The sequence below is a fragment of the Bos indicus x Bos taurus genome, chromosome 21, assembly GCF_003369695.1.
Source record: "Bos indicus x Bos taurus breed Angus x Brahman F1 hybrid chromosome 21, Bos_hybrid_MaternalHap_v2.0, whole genome shotgun sequence".
NCBI lineage: Eukaryota > Metazoa > Chordata > Mammalia > Artiodactyla > Bovidae > Bos > Bos indicus x Bos taurus.
The window spans coordinates 42,401,271-42,416,248 of record NC_040096.1 but is presented as its reverse complement, the minus strand read 5'-3'; the positions used below and the strand labels follow the sequence as shown (position 1 = coordinate 42,416,248).

The window sequence follows — 14,978 nt, the reverse complement described above, 5'->3', positions numbered from 1 at the left end:
TTATCATGATGTTCAAAATCATTGGGATGCTACTTGGCCGGCAAATTGTGCATTTACCTAATTTTTTAGAGGTTTTGTGTCCACTTAAAAAACTTTGGGTATAATTGTGGTCTAAGGATGCTCTATCAGTGCTGAGGGGAAACCCAGAGAGCAGGACTTTGTTGTAATGTGTCTGTATTATATCTAAAGGATACATAACTTTTTCTAGAATTGTTGTTTAGGCATTCAGAATTTGGGTAGGCTAAATCATTCTCAATAGTAATTCTGAATAATCCTTGTGTCTGAAATGCCAGATGGAGGAATATCAAGGTAGATGAAATGAATTAATAATAATGGCAGCTAAAATTTATCAAGTGTTTGATATGAATGATTTTGGTTAATTCTCACAGTGATCCTCTGAGGTACATATAATTATATATTCCATTTTACAAATGAGGAAATGGAGATCTATGGAAGTTAAGCAACTGGCTTAAGGATTCAGAGCTGGTAATGGAAGAATGCGAATTTAACCCAGGCAACTGGGTTGCATATCTGACATGTTTAAAAGATGTGCTATATGGCCTTCCAGAAGGCCTCGTTTGCTTCCAGGAAGTCCAACTCCACAACGGTCAGCCTGTCTCTGCTTACCTGTTGTTAGTTGCCAAGGAAAGGAGACAATCCTTAAGGTGAGCAGCATAAAATGTTCAAATGAGAGTTAAATAAGGAACTTGTGTTTTTATTTATGCTACATTGTGCGGTATGTAAGGCAATTTATATCATTCAGTACTTCAGAACCATACCATTAATTTTGGAATGTCAGATTAGCATGGAAGCTATCTAATCTAGCATTTTTTTCAATAGGAATTTTCTGACACCAAGGATACAATGTTTAGGGATACAGCCTCTGTAAACATATTCCAAGTTAAAAAGTTCTTTGCAAAAGGATGGGGAAAAAGGGGTAACTATGTAGAATTTGAGGGAAGTGACCGTAAGACAAATGGAATTGACTGAGAAAATCTCATTGCTTTGAGGTTCATGGAAGAAACTTGTTGCCAACTCTGGGCCCCTGGGATGTCCCCCCAGAACCTTGTGAGCAATGGACTTTTATAGAGTTTATAAAAACTCTAGGGACCTCACCTCTAGGGACCAGGGGGCTCCTCAGCTCCAGGAGAGAAGCTAAGAAATTCCAAGAAGCCTGTGCAGTTCCTAACACGTTTGTGTGCACAGCTAAATAGTGTATACTATTTTCTTCCCTACCTCTTCTATTCTTACTTGGTGGGGCAGCGGGGGCAGGGGGGGCATGGGCGGTGGTTTCTGTGTTATCTGTACTCAAAGAAATCTCCATGCCTTTATGAAGTGACAATGACCAAATTCTCTTCATCAATTCATTCAAAGTTTCTGGTCAAAACAGACAAAGAAATAACTAGAAAAGGTTGGAAAGGATAAGAAGGTGTTTTAGTAAATTTAAAATATATTGTTTCCCTGAAGTACTAGTGCGTTTTCAAAAGGCAGTCTCCTAATTTGTAATCACACTCTTACTATTTTATATCCAAATTCATTCCGTATTTCATGACATTTTATTATTTAAACATTTTATTTCTTTATCTGGCATTGGTTATTTTTGAACCCGTGGTCAGATAAGAAGGCTGGGCAGATGGTACTTTCAATTTAAACAGATTTTTATGCCATTAAATGGAATGTTTGCTCTGTCTAAGAAGAGCATTGACTGTAAAAGTCACAAGCTTCAGACCATTTCCTGTGGGATTTTTCCACTGTCCTTCCAATTAGCCAGTCAATGTGATGTTTCTCTAAACATGATCATTTATTTTTCTCTGAGGGTTACCTTCCATCCCATTCAAGAAAGATGATCCTGGAAAATAAGGACAGCTTTCTACACACCCTCAGCACAGTATTATGATTAATTGCAGCCTAACGTAATAAATGACACAAGGAAAAAGCATTCAGTTTCTTTACTCTTCTCATATAAAAAAGCATTTGTTGCACTTTGAGTCCCAGCCAACTTTCATTGTTTAGACAATAATTAGTCGAATTATACCAATCACCAACAATCATAACAGACATTATATAATTGTAATTTAGACCAATGACCTTGGACTTATGAAAACAGAATGTGGGATATTTAATTGCATAATGTGGCACTACAATTCTGTATCTATAAACTCCAGGTTTTTATATTAGCTAATTGATTTATAATACCCTGTACCTAAACATTTCTGAAAATAACAAAATTATGTGAGTTCTACAAGATAACCAAATAACATTTATTTCAAAGAAACGGATCCATATTAAAAATAAGACTTCCATTCTCCTATAAATAATGACTTCATATACTTCAGAAATTTGAAGGGACTTTGCAACAGTTTAAATTGATCTGTTTCAGACAATTGGACTAGTTTAAATTATTGAAGGATGAAAACAAATCAACATCTTTTATAATCAGAGAAATGCTGAATCTGTTCAATACTCACTGTCAGTGGAGTTCACCTTAAAAATAGAATGCGTTGTGCATACAAAAACAAACCTCAAGTTGGAAGCTTCACATCAACTGAATGATGGATAAAAGACTCTTCCAGCACAGTAGGCAAATTTCCCCTTTAATAAGCAGCCAGGAAAAAGCAATATTTCAATGTTTGCTCTCCTTCCTCTGAGAGAGAGGGTTTCACTATGACTTATTTTACTTCCTTTTTATTCTGTCCTATTTTCTTGGCTCTCACAGACAGCTCCAGTAGCAACATGACAATACCACTTTGCACTTGCCGAAAGCGCCTTTTCTCTAAAACTCTCAGCTGTGGTCTATGCGAGGAGAGTGTAAAACAGGGGAAATGATGCAAACATTGAAGTTCATCCTCTCGTGCAAACATTTTGAGAGACTCAGACTCATTTGAACTCCAGCCTGGGAAAGAAGGACACCAATGAAAACCTAACTCCTCCCAAACTTCATGCTTAGTATCCCTGAGGCCTTCGGCAAGATTCACCATTATCTTGAGCTCTGACTCACATATAAAATACAGCAATTCCATTTTCTTTATGAGCATCTGAAGAGTAACTAGATTGCTTTTTCTAAAATAAAACTTGGGAAAAAAAAGCAGATTCTTGGAATTCTAAAAATAAGCCTAAAGTGGGTACTTAGTAAGTATCAGTCTTGGATGTATGTTTCTAGTTGAAAACATTCACATTTCTGTGTTTTTTTTGTTTTGTTTTTTTTTAATGAAAAAACTTGCTTATCCAGGGGGAAGAAAATCTCAAAATAAAAAAATGCTTCAGAATATAATTTATCAAAAGGTTGTTGATGCTCTCCTTTCAGTGTTTTATGTATTTGCATATGTATATGTAAATCTGCCGGAGAAGGCAATGGCACCCCACTCCAGTACTCTTGCCTGGAAAATCCCATGGACGGAGGAGCCTGGTGGGCTGCAGTCCATAGGGTCACTAAGAATCGGACATGACCGAGCAACTTCCCTTTCACTTTTCACTTTTACGCATTGGAGAAGGAAATGGCAACCCACTCCAGTGTTCTTGCCTGGAGAATCCCAGGGACGAGGGAGCCTGGTGGGCTGCCGTCTATGGGGTCGTACAAAGTCGGACACGACTGAAGCAACTTAGCAGCAGCAGCAGAATGTAAATCTGCATCTATAGCCATCTACACAAGTATTTTTTAATGGAAGAGAACTTTCTTTACAAACATCAGAGATCTCTGTTGTATGCTAAAGTTGTTTAAGGTTACTATCATAAGATAGAGATTTTCAACTTTCCAGGTTCCTGAGGAGTACCTGGGTTTCAGGAATCAACAATCATTCCTTTGCTCTCAGCATTTATAATGGCTTTGAAAACTTAGAGCAGTTTTCCCTTCATATTTCATCAAAGATGCAGATAGTTCTTCTCAAAGTTTATCAGCTAATTAGAAGAGTTAATTTGTGTGGGTTGGAAATTCCTCAGCCCAGTTTTTATTTTAGTAAACTTAAAACACACATAACTCCTCTACCAAGAGAAAATGTAGGAAAGATAAATTAACCTGCCAGAGTAACCAGAAAGAATGTATTTTTGCAAACATGTATTTCTTGTAGATTAAAGAAAATATGTTTTCAAAAAGAGATTACAAGCCAGTCTATACAGTATAATCCTGGTGTTGTTTTAAATAAATGTGTGTGTGTGTGTTAAAGTCACTCAGTCCTGTCTGACTCTTTGCAACCCCATGGCTAAAGCCCGCTAGGCTCCTCTGTCCATGGAATTCTCCAGACAAGAATACTAGACTGGGTAGCTATTCCCTTCTCCAGGTGACCTTCTCAACTCACATATACACAAACACATATACCAGCAAATAAAATACAACAGCATATAGAAAGATTAATATATCATGACTAAGTGGGAATGCAAGGCTGGTTCAACACTAAAAAAATCAATCAATGTAATTCATCATATCAATAGACTAAAGAAGAAAAATCACATGACCATCTCAATATTCACACAAAAGCATTTGAAAGAATTCTATATTTACTCATGATACTCTTCACAAGTTAGGAAGTGAAGGGAAGTTGTGCAGCCTAATTCAAGGCATCTACAAAAAACCTACAGCTAACATCATACTTAGAACAGGAGCAAAGTAAGGCTGTCTGCTCTCATCAGGGCTACTAAACATCACACTGAAGATGCTGGCCAGTGCAATAAGGCAAGAGGAACAGGCACATTGTTCAGAAAAGAAATAAATTTTCTCTATTTGAAGATTAAAAAAAACACATCTAAACAACATTAGTTATTAGCTAAATGTGAATTAAAACCACCATTATACACTACCATATACCTGTTGCTAAGTCTCTTCAGTCGTGTCCGACTCTGTGCGACCCCACAGACGGCAGCCCACCAAGCTCCCCCGTCCCTGGGATTCTCCAGGCAAGAACACTGGAGTGGGTTGCCATTTCCTTCTCCAATGCATGAAAGTGAAAAGTGAAAGTGAAGTCGCTCAGTCGTGTCTGACTGCCAGCAACCTCATGGACTGCAGCCTACCAGGCTCCTCCATCCATGGGGTTTTCCAGGCAAGAGTACTGGAGTGGGGTGCCATTGCCTTCTCCATATACCTGTTACAGTGACATTAAAAAATAATTATACTAAGTGCTTGTTAGGATGTGGAGTGATGGAACCCTTATAGTTGCTATTGGAAATGCAAATGTTATATAGTCAGCCCGGAAAATTGTTCAGTATTTTCTTATAAAGTTAAACCTTTACCTAACAAATAATCTAGCAATTCCATTCCTAGATATTCACCAAAGAGAAATGAAAATTATTTCCCAGTGGCTTTATTCAAATCGCCAAAAACTGGAGACAACTCAAAATGTACTTAGAGTGAATGGAAACAAGTTGTGGTACATCTATCTATACAGTGAAATCTTAGTCATAAAAAAAAAATGAACTGTTCATACACGTAACAACATGGATGAATCTGAAATGCCTTATGCTAAGAGAAAAAAGCCAGACTCAAAAGATTACATCTTGCACAAGTCTGCTTATATGACATTCCAGAGAAGGCAAAATTAGAGAAAGAGAAAACAGATCAGTGGTCACCCGGGGCTGGGGATGAGAGTAAGAGGAGAGGCTGACTATAAGGGCAATGAAAGGAATTTTTTTGAGGTTGATAGAACTGTTTTGTAACTCGATTGTGCTGGTGCTAACAGGACAGTGTGCACTTATCAAAACTCCACAGTACACAAAAAATGTGAATTTTACTGGAGGTGAATATGGTAAACTTTAAAAATGCATTAATACATACACACATAAAACCTGGAAGGATATATGCCAAAATACTGATGGCAATCATCTCTTTGATGTATTAAGTGTGATTTTAATTTCTTTCTTATCCTCTAACATTTTTAAATTATCTCCAGTCAAGATATATTACTTTTATTTCCAGGGGAAAATAAAATTACATTTCTTTCATCTGTTGAATGTGAGGTTGCCTGCCTCTTGGAGGTCTTCTTCATCCCAGTATTCCCTTCTTTCTTCCATTCTGTCCTTTATAATAGTTTTAATACATCAAAACTCAGTTTAAGAAGATGTAATGATTGCCTAATGCCTACTCAAGCTAGCCCTAATTTCTTTGCTGCCTCTATTTCTAACATGAGATTAGACAAAGATTTATTGAGCCCTTATTATGTGCCAGGAACTACTAGGTGCTCTACATGAAATATCTTAGGTAATCCTAGTACAATAACCTCAAATAATGTGCTTTTTCTGTCCTCAATTTACGGATGCCTATTGTCACAAGCTAATAGAGATGGAAGTGTGATGATCCCAGAGCTCAAATTCTCAACCACTGCAGTGGAGTGAGGTGATTAAAAAGTATGGCATCTGGGGTCTCCTTGGTGGTTCAGTGTTGAAGAGTTGGCCTGCCAATGCTAGATACATGGGTTTTCCATGATCTGGGAAGATCCTACATGATGCAGAGCAACTAAGCCCACGACTATTGAGCCTGCGCTCTAGAGCCTGGGAGCCGCAACTATGAAAGCCATGTGCTGCAACTACGGAAGCCTGCGTGCCTTAGAGCCTTGCTCTGCAAGAAAAGAAGCCACCGCAATGAGAAGCCTGTGCATCGCAACTAGAGAGCAGCAACCCCACTCAGCACAACTAGAAAAAAGTCCGCACACGGTCAAAAATAAATAAAATGATTATTTTTTTAAAAAGTATGGAATCTGGAGGAAAGCTGCCTGGGTTCTAAACCTTGGCTCACTACTCTAGTGGGTGATCTCCGGGGAAATTATTTAACTCCCCTGAATCTTTTCCCTGAGCATACATAAAGATAATAGCAGCAACTATTCAGTTGGTTGTGAGGATTAAATTATATTATACATGTGAGGCGCTTAGTATATAATAGGAGTTCTCTCTGGGCCCTCCTTCCCACCCCTGCCAGTCTTCTTTCCTCTTCAGCTCTAGCAGGAACCTTCCTTCAGCTCCCATCAAGGTGATCACCTAACTATTCAGCAATAGCACCAAGCTCTTCCTGTCTACTACCTTTTTTGTCCAGAACATCTACTCTTCTCTTTTCCACTTGTCTTATCCTAGCTAACAAGGCTTAGCTCAAATTACCCTTGGTCCAAGACAACATTTCTTTATTAAGCTCCTTATGGGTGGTCACTAATGATTTTATGAACACTAATTTTGTCTTTGATTAAAATGGCCATCCAATAAGGTAAAGTGTATTTCTATCATCATAGAAAGTTCTGTTAAATAGCACAGGTCTGGAATGTAGACCTCTGGAGGGCAAGGACTATAGCTAAGGTTCTGGAAACCCAGCAGTACTTAACACAGTGATTACACAGGACGAATTCAGTTGAGCACTTATGTTTTATTGATTTGCCAAGGGCATTCACATTTGATGGGAATACTAATGTAGGCATGATTGTTTGACCTTGGCTACAAAATACTGGTTGATTAAGTTATTTATACAATTTCAATTTTCATTTCAAAACACCAAATTTCCAAAGAGCCCAGCTCATCTCTCCCTATTCAGGGAAATGAAATAGCTTATTTTGCCAATGACCTCTCTAGTTATGAGCTGATGTCCTCTGTGACATATGCAATTTTCACAGAATCTTAGATTGAAGCTGCCCATGTTAAGTAATCTTGTGCAAAACATTACCTAAAAGAATTGTCTTAAAGCAAAAAGATTTCCTTGTGCTTGACAAATACTGCCCTGATAGCCAGCAGCATTTCAATAAAGAGAAAATGTCCACATTCACCTTAAAAGTAAAGAATTAAGGTCAACTGATATAACCAAGGTCACATTTCAGCACTACTACTGGATCCATTTCTCTCAGACACCTGAGCCCCTAGCATGCACTGTCTTTACCGAATCCTAGAATTCTAAATCATTCCCATGCCCTTAGGGTATTTTACGCCCACTAATGATGCCATTTATTCTGAGTGCCTACAATTTGTAAGCTCTCTGCAAAAGTGGGAAAAGCTGAGGCCGAGGCACAGCGCCCCCCCCCCCCCACCCCAACCCCCAGCCTCAATCAGGTAAACATCTTGGCTCTAACCCAGCTGAGTCACTGTCACAGAGTAAAAGACTCAAAAAAGTCAGATTGAGCTTAAACCATTCCACTAAAGCTGCTGCAAAGTAGGCCATTAAGAAATAAAACATAAAAGTAACAAAACAGCCTTTTTTCCACCATATGCTAAGAGGTTTCTCCAAATGATAACACACACACACACACACACACACACACAATTCCATACATCAGACAGGAGGGCAAATTGAGAAAGTGGCTTCAGGGATGTGTTGATTGAAATACTCAAGCAAGATGAATTGCTTTTTGATAATTAGATTTGAGGAAGTCTTTTTTTTTTTTTGGTCTTCTATGACTCCACTGTTGTGTTTATTGCAGAAAGACTTAAAATTCCAAGGAGGTAAAGGTCTTTCTCCACATGTTTCATTTCTTTGTGCTTTTATCCAAGACACAATGAAAACCTTTATAAAAATTTCTCTTATCAGGCTTATTTGCCAAATATTTGCAATGTTAAAATGGTTCAGTATTTCACCCAAACTGTAATTAAGATTTGAAGAAGAAAGTTATTCCTGGATATATCATTATTAACATTCAAAAAGAATAAAAGAGGTGTAGATATGAGTTTCAACAAATGAAATTAGCAAAATGAACCTGATTTATATTTTAGGCATTCTCTGATAGCATAGCTCCTAGAATTACAGCATAAATAATAGCCCCTATTATTAAAATTGAGAAATTCAACAAGGCACAAGATCAAAGTGCATGTACACTGGGTTAACCTCATACTCATTCAGTCTCAATTATTAAAAACTGCTTTTGGTTAGATTTGCACTTTGAATTGAGAGGATTTCTTAACTGACAGCAAATTTACAGCCTCTCCTTATTGCAGCAAATTTGCTTGACTTTTGGTCTTTATGCTGACATTTTGATAAACTACTATTCACGTCTCATGGAGAAATAGCATGATAATAATCTATAGCAAACACTTGCAAATTAAAAAAAAAAAAGGGAGCAGAGATAGCAGGATAAAATGCAGCTCTCCAACGTCAGAAAAGTAATCAACAGTACCAACAAAAACCTATTGGCAGTCTCTTTACTGTTGCCCATATTGAAGTCCCCTCCACCTCCCACAATCCCCTGGGAGGTGTGCTCAATTTTTTTCATTAAAGGGATTGAGATGGGAAGGTGGGGAGGGTCAGAGACAGAAGGACATAGAATGTGATGAAGAGATACAGACAGAGGAAGAGACAGAGAGACAGGGAGAAAGGCAGAGCAAAAGAATCCAAGACACAGAGTTTCTGACTCAGGAGGTCTGGGGACCCACCTTAGGAATTCAGCAATCCCAGGTAACTGAGGAGAGGAAGACTGTCAGAAAAACAGAACAAAAAAACCAAATAGGTTCATACATGCAAAAAGGGGAGAAGGTACTTCTTCTCTTTGGTCTGTGAAATACCAAAGCTTTTTAAACCTGAATGTGCCTAGGAATCACGCCCGGGATCTTGTTAAAATGCAGATTCTGTTTGAGCAGACCTGGATTGGATCCAGACATTCTGCATGTCTGATGAACTCAGGTGATGTTGATGCAACTGGACCAGGAACCACTGAATCTGAAGTCTCTACATTACCCAAGGCAGTGTTTATCAAAGTATGTCCTGATGACCATCTACATCAAAACCACAGGGTTGGTTAGTTAGGGAGGGAGGGTACTGTTCTTATTGCAGATTTCCCACCCCCTAGACATACTGTATCAAAAACTCTGAAAGTGGAGTCCCAGGAATCTGCAGGTCAAACAGAAGTTTCTTTGATTCCTATATAGACTAAGAACAATGGACTGGGTGTTGGGGGATGGTAGGGGTGAGGTGGAGTGGAGGAAAGGCAGGGAGAGGAGGACATTAACAGGTAGTTGTTCAGGGATTAATATTTCCAGCTACTGGCTTATCAGGGTGCCTGCTTATTTTCTCTCCTTTATTCTATTGCCCACCTTATGTTGGTTGTCGATGACATCAGAGAGGCTAACTAGGATCCTAAAAGAAGGGGTGAAACTTCTAATCACCGATTTTTTTCTGTATTAGTAAAATCTTAGTAAGAAAAAAAAGGAAACTATAGGCCATATTTAAATTTGTTTTCTTAAATTTAAATTATTTCTGCTTTACCTATCTTCTGTTTCCATAGACAACCACAAATTGTTGTCTAGACTTCGTTAGCAGTAAGTGAAAAAATGTTTCTGTAGTGATTACTTAATATGTTGCTAAATCCAGGAGACAGCAACTGTCTGCCAGCAAGTACCATATTGAAGTTTCCTAAACACTACAAAAAATAGAAATTATTTACAGTTAGCATTCAACATTGGCAAACAAGTCATGTTATTAAAGTTGTGTTTGCATATGTGATATTAGGAGGCATGCAAATGTATGTGCAAAACTGGTCATAATTAATCATTTCCACCAGTGAGAAATATCCCATTTCCAATCTTGTGGTCCAATCCCGCCTTTCTTGGGAGCACAGATGTGTGTTTTTAACCTGCTGGGGACACAGTTGCTGCTGCTGCTGCTGCTGCTAAGTCGCTTCAGTCATGTCCAACTCTGTGCGACCCCATAGACGGCAGCCCACCAGGCTCCCCCGTCCCTGGGATTCTCCAGGCAAGAACACTGGAGTGGGTTGCCATTTCCTTCTCCAATGCATGAAAGTAAAAAGCGAAAGTGAAGTCGCTCAGTCGTGTCCGACTCTTAGCGATCCCATGGACTGCAGCCCTCCAGGCTCCTCCGTCCATGGGATTTTCCAGGCAAGAGTACTGGAGTATTATGTGCAATAGCCCTTTCCCAACCGCCTGATCCTATACCTAATTCCTATTTCTTAACCAAAGACTAAAAAAATAAAGTTTGAACAGCAGTAAATATGGACAGTTGTTTCTAATCCTAGTTCGTACTGGCAGAAATTTTTGAAAGCTCAGGTTCCCCAACCATCTCAAGATTCATATTCAGTAGGCTTGGGGTAGGCCAGGAAATTTGTAACTGTCTAAAACATCCCAGGTGATTAAGAGGATCAGCCAGAATTGGGCCTTACTGATATATATAAAAGAGCATTGGACAAAATCAAGGAACTTCAATAACATTACAGTTACTATTTTTGTTGTTCATAAAATTTATGTTAATTTAACATAAATTTATGTTTAGTTTAATTTATGTTAATTTATGTTCTTCCTACATATCAGGCATGTTACGAAGCACTTTACATATATTATCACTGAATCATCACACCAACCATGAATTTATGGGTGAGGAAAGTTAAGTAATTTGCCCGAAGTCAGAGATAGTAAGTGGCAAAGCATAAATTTGATTTTATCATCAAGTAATAACTGAGTCATTTGAGCAGGCAGTGAGTCATTCAAGTCATTGGGTTTTCCCATTTGGAGATGAGGACTGGGAGACTAGGAAGTAGAGCTCTTCTAATCTTCCTTTAAGCTCTAATGTTTACTGGTGGAATTCTGTTGAACTAGGAGACATGGTTTGTGCCCTTCTGGAGCTCAAGCTGGGTTGTCAGTCTCCCTGGTCCTCCTCGTTTCAGGTTTAAAGTGTCACTTCATCTCTGTCTCCTCATTTCTTATGGAGCAAAAAACTTCTTCACCAGCAACCCTAGTTCGTCTCCCAAGCATCTCCCAGCACCTCAGGGTAGAACCCCAATCCTCCTGGCCTGCTGGGTAGCAGCTAACCCAGCCCTGTGCTGTTGACACAGTATGTTCTCCACCTCGATGCTCTGCCCTTCCTGGTTGCCTAATGGCATGAGCCTGCTTGCCCCTCAACAACCAACCCACGTATCAACTCCTTCGTGTAAACATCCCTCTTTTCCTGTTCAGAACTAATTTTTTCTTTTAATGTTTTATTTTTGTCTTGTGTTACAGGTAGAGTGAACTTAAGTCCTAGCTCTTCGGCAATCTCAGTTTCAAATATTCTGTCAGCTTATCTACACAAGGATGCCAGTACTTGGCAGTCTTGGTTTAGACAACATGGCAACTGTAGTTATGGCATATAACCCACTAGGAATGTGAACTGTTTTCCTTTTGGTGACGTTACGGAGGGCAGAGACACCTGCCTTATCTGTTTGACTATTCTTCCAGCCACCTCCATCCATCTATTCATCCATCCATCTACCCATTTATTTGCATGTAGATCAAGTTGCTGCTGCTGCTGCTAAGTCGCTTCAGTTGTGTTCGACTCTGTGCGACCCCATAGACGGCAGCCCACCAGGCTCCCCCGTCCCTGGGATTCTCCAGGCAAGAACACTGAAGTGGGTTGCCATTTCCTTCTCCAATGCATGAAAGTGAAAAGTGAAAGTGAAGTCATGTCTGACTCTTAGCGACCCCACGGACTGCAGCCTACCAGGCTTCTCTGTCCATGGGATTTTCCAGGAAAGAGTACTGGAGTGGGTTGCCATTGCCTTCTCCGGTACACCGAGTTACATACCCCAAATTTAAGTTGCCTACACTTGGCCCATAATAGACACAATTTTTTATTGAACTGATAGTAACTGATTTTATGTGAATCCCTATTTAGATAAATCCTTTGCAATCATCTTCTTCTCTACCATACCCTCGCCACATTGGACAAAAAACCATTTCCTCTAAAAAAGTAGGTAATAAAATATTAAAGGAATGATAGCTATAGAAAATGAATAGAAGGACAGAAATGTTAAATTTGATTAGTGCAGGTATCAGCATAATAAAAGAGACAAAGCTGACATTGTGCTTTGGTTAAAAGACAGTGATGAAGGCCAAGCTCTTTAACTGGACCTGTGCCCAGCACTGCCTTTGTACCAAGTCTGGTAAAGGATTCAGACAGCATGAGACCAATGTGACCCGTAAGACTAAGTGAAGGTAAGCAAGGGGCCATGTCATAGTCAGCTCAGACTGCTATAACAAAATAACATAGAGTGGCGGGGGCTTATACACAACAGAAATGTACTTCTCACTGCTCTGGAAACTGCAAGTCTAGGATCAGGGTGTAGGCATGCTTTCTTGTGAGGTCTCTCTCCCTTGTTGCAGACAGCTGCTTTCTCATGGTATCCTGCATGGCAGAGAGCAGACAAAGCAATCTCTCCTGTGATTCTTCTAAGCATGTTAATCTCATTCATGAAGGCTCCATCCTTAGGACCTCATCTAATCTTAATCACCTTCCGAAGATTCCACCTCCCAGGACCATCACAATATGGGCTACAGCTTCAACATATAAATTCTGAGGGGACACAAACATTCATTCTATTAGCAGACTGTGAATAGGTCCTCAGAGGCAGAGCTCTTCCACTCACCACAGCATAGGGTGACAGTATGCAGGGAAAACAAATAGAGTAGACTTCTGAAAGGGGTTTCATCTCCCAAGGCAATAAAATAAAAGCAAAAATAAATGGGACCAAATCAAACTTATAAGCTTTTTCACAGCAAAGGAAACTATAAACAAAATGGAAAGACAACCTATGAACTGGGAGTAAACATTTGCAAATGATGCAACCGACAAGGGCTTATTTTCCAAAATATACAAACAGCTCCTACAATTCAATAATTAAAAAACAAGCAACCCAATCAAAAAATGGCAGAAAACCTAAACAGATATTTCTCTAAAGACGTCATACAGATGGTCAAGAGGCACATGAAAACATGCTCATGATCACTAATAGAAAAATGCAAATCAAAACAATGAGATACTACCTCACATCAGTCAGAATGGCCATGATTAAAAGGCCTACAAATAATAAATGCTGGAGAGGCTGTGGAGAAAAGTGAACCCTCTTACACTCTTGGTGGGAATGTAAATTGGTGCAGTCACTATGGAAAACAGTATGGAAGTTCATCAAAAAACTAGAAATAGAGTTACCATATTATCTAGCAAACCACTTCCCGGCATATACCCAGACAAAACTATACTTTGAAAAGATAAATGCACCCCTATGTTCAAAGCAGCGCTATTTACAACAGCCAAGACATGAAATCAACCTAAATGTCCCTTGATAGATGAATGAATAAAGAAGATGTGGTACATATATACAACCATATGAAATAATGAAAAATGCCATTATTTCGTAAGAAAGAAATAATGCCATTTGCAGCAACACGGATGGACCTAGAACTTATCATACTAAGTGAAGGAAGTCAGAGAGAAAAAAGACAAATACCATATCACATCACTTATACGTGGAATCTAGAATACGATGTAAGTGAAAATATGAAACAAAAACAGGCTCACAAATATAGAGAACAGACTCATGGTTGTCAGGGGCAGGGAAGAGAAGGGCAGGATTGGGAGGTTGGGATTAGCAGATATAAACTAGTATCCATAGGATGGATAGACAAGGTACGACAGTACAGACAGACAACGGTATTCAGTATTCTGTGATGAACCATCATGGAAAAGAATATATGTACGTATAATGGAGTCACTGTGCTGTACAGTAGAAACTAAACACAACACTGTAAATCAATCACAATAAAATAAAAAAAAATGATAGCTTCTATGTGCTTGGATACCAAGAGGAGATCATGAATAAAGGAAAGATCATGCATAAGGAAACTCAGTGTTCCAAATCTCCTTTTCATGGTTATTGTTTGGCAACTTGTAGAAGGTTTCACTGATTTCCAAGATTTTCTTAAACACCTCTTCTCTGTGCTCCCAGACCATGTATCTCCCCTGTTAGCTACCACAGCGTGGCTTCCTATGACTTATCTATCCTTTTTATTACACAAAAGGAAAAACAGAAAGCTCTCCACAAACAAGATGTCATTTACTCTGGTGTTTCCAAGACCTGGTAGAGACATAGAAATTGCTCAGTATGTGTCTGATGAATTATTGAAGGGAAAAAAATTAGCCATCCATACCTATCATGCGTATTTCCTTTTAGTCACCTCTTTTGGACTTCTCAAGTAGGTAGTGTTTTGTTTGTGTCATCCTCATAAAAATGTAGGCTGTGTCAGGCCACAGGTAGGTTTCTGACCCA

The 14,978-nt window shown here is 39.0% G+C and overlaps 1 protein-coding gene across 1 annotated transcript in view; it reads right to left on the bottom strand.

Moving 5' to 3' along the window:
* The window catches only part of ARHGAP5 (Rho GTPase activating protein 5), a 124,918-nt gene extending 109,940 nt beyond the window's left edge, over window positions 1–14,978 (bottom strand). Inside the window, exon 1 of the mRNA XM_027521732.1 lies at window positions 14,860–14,978. The gene's annotated coding sequence lies outside the window, so the exon portion shown is untranslated. The remainder of the gene's footprint in view (window positions 1–14,859) is intronic.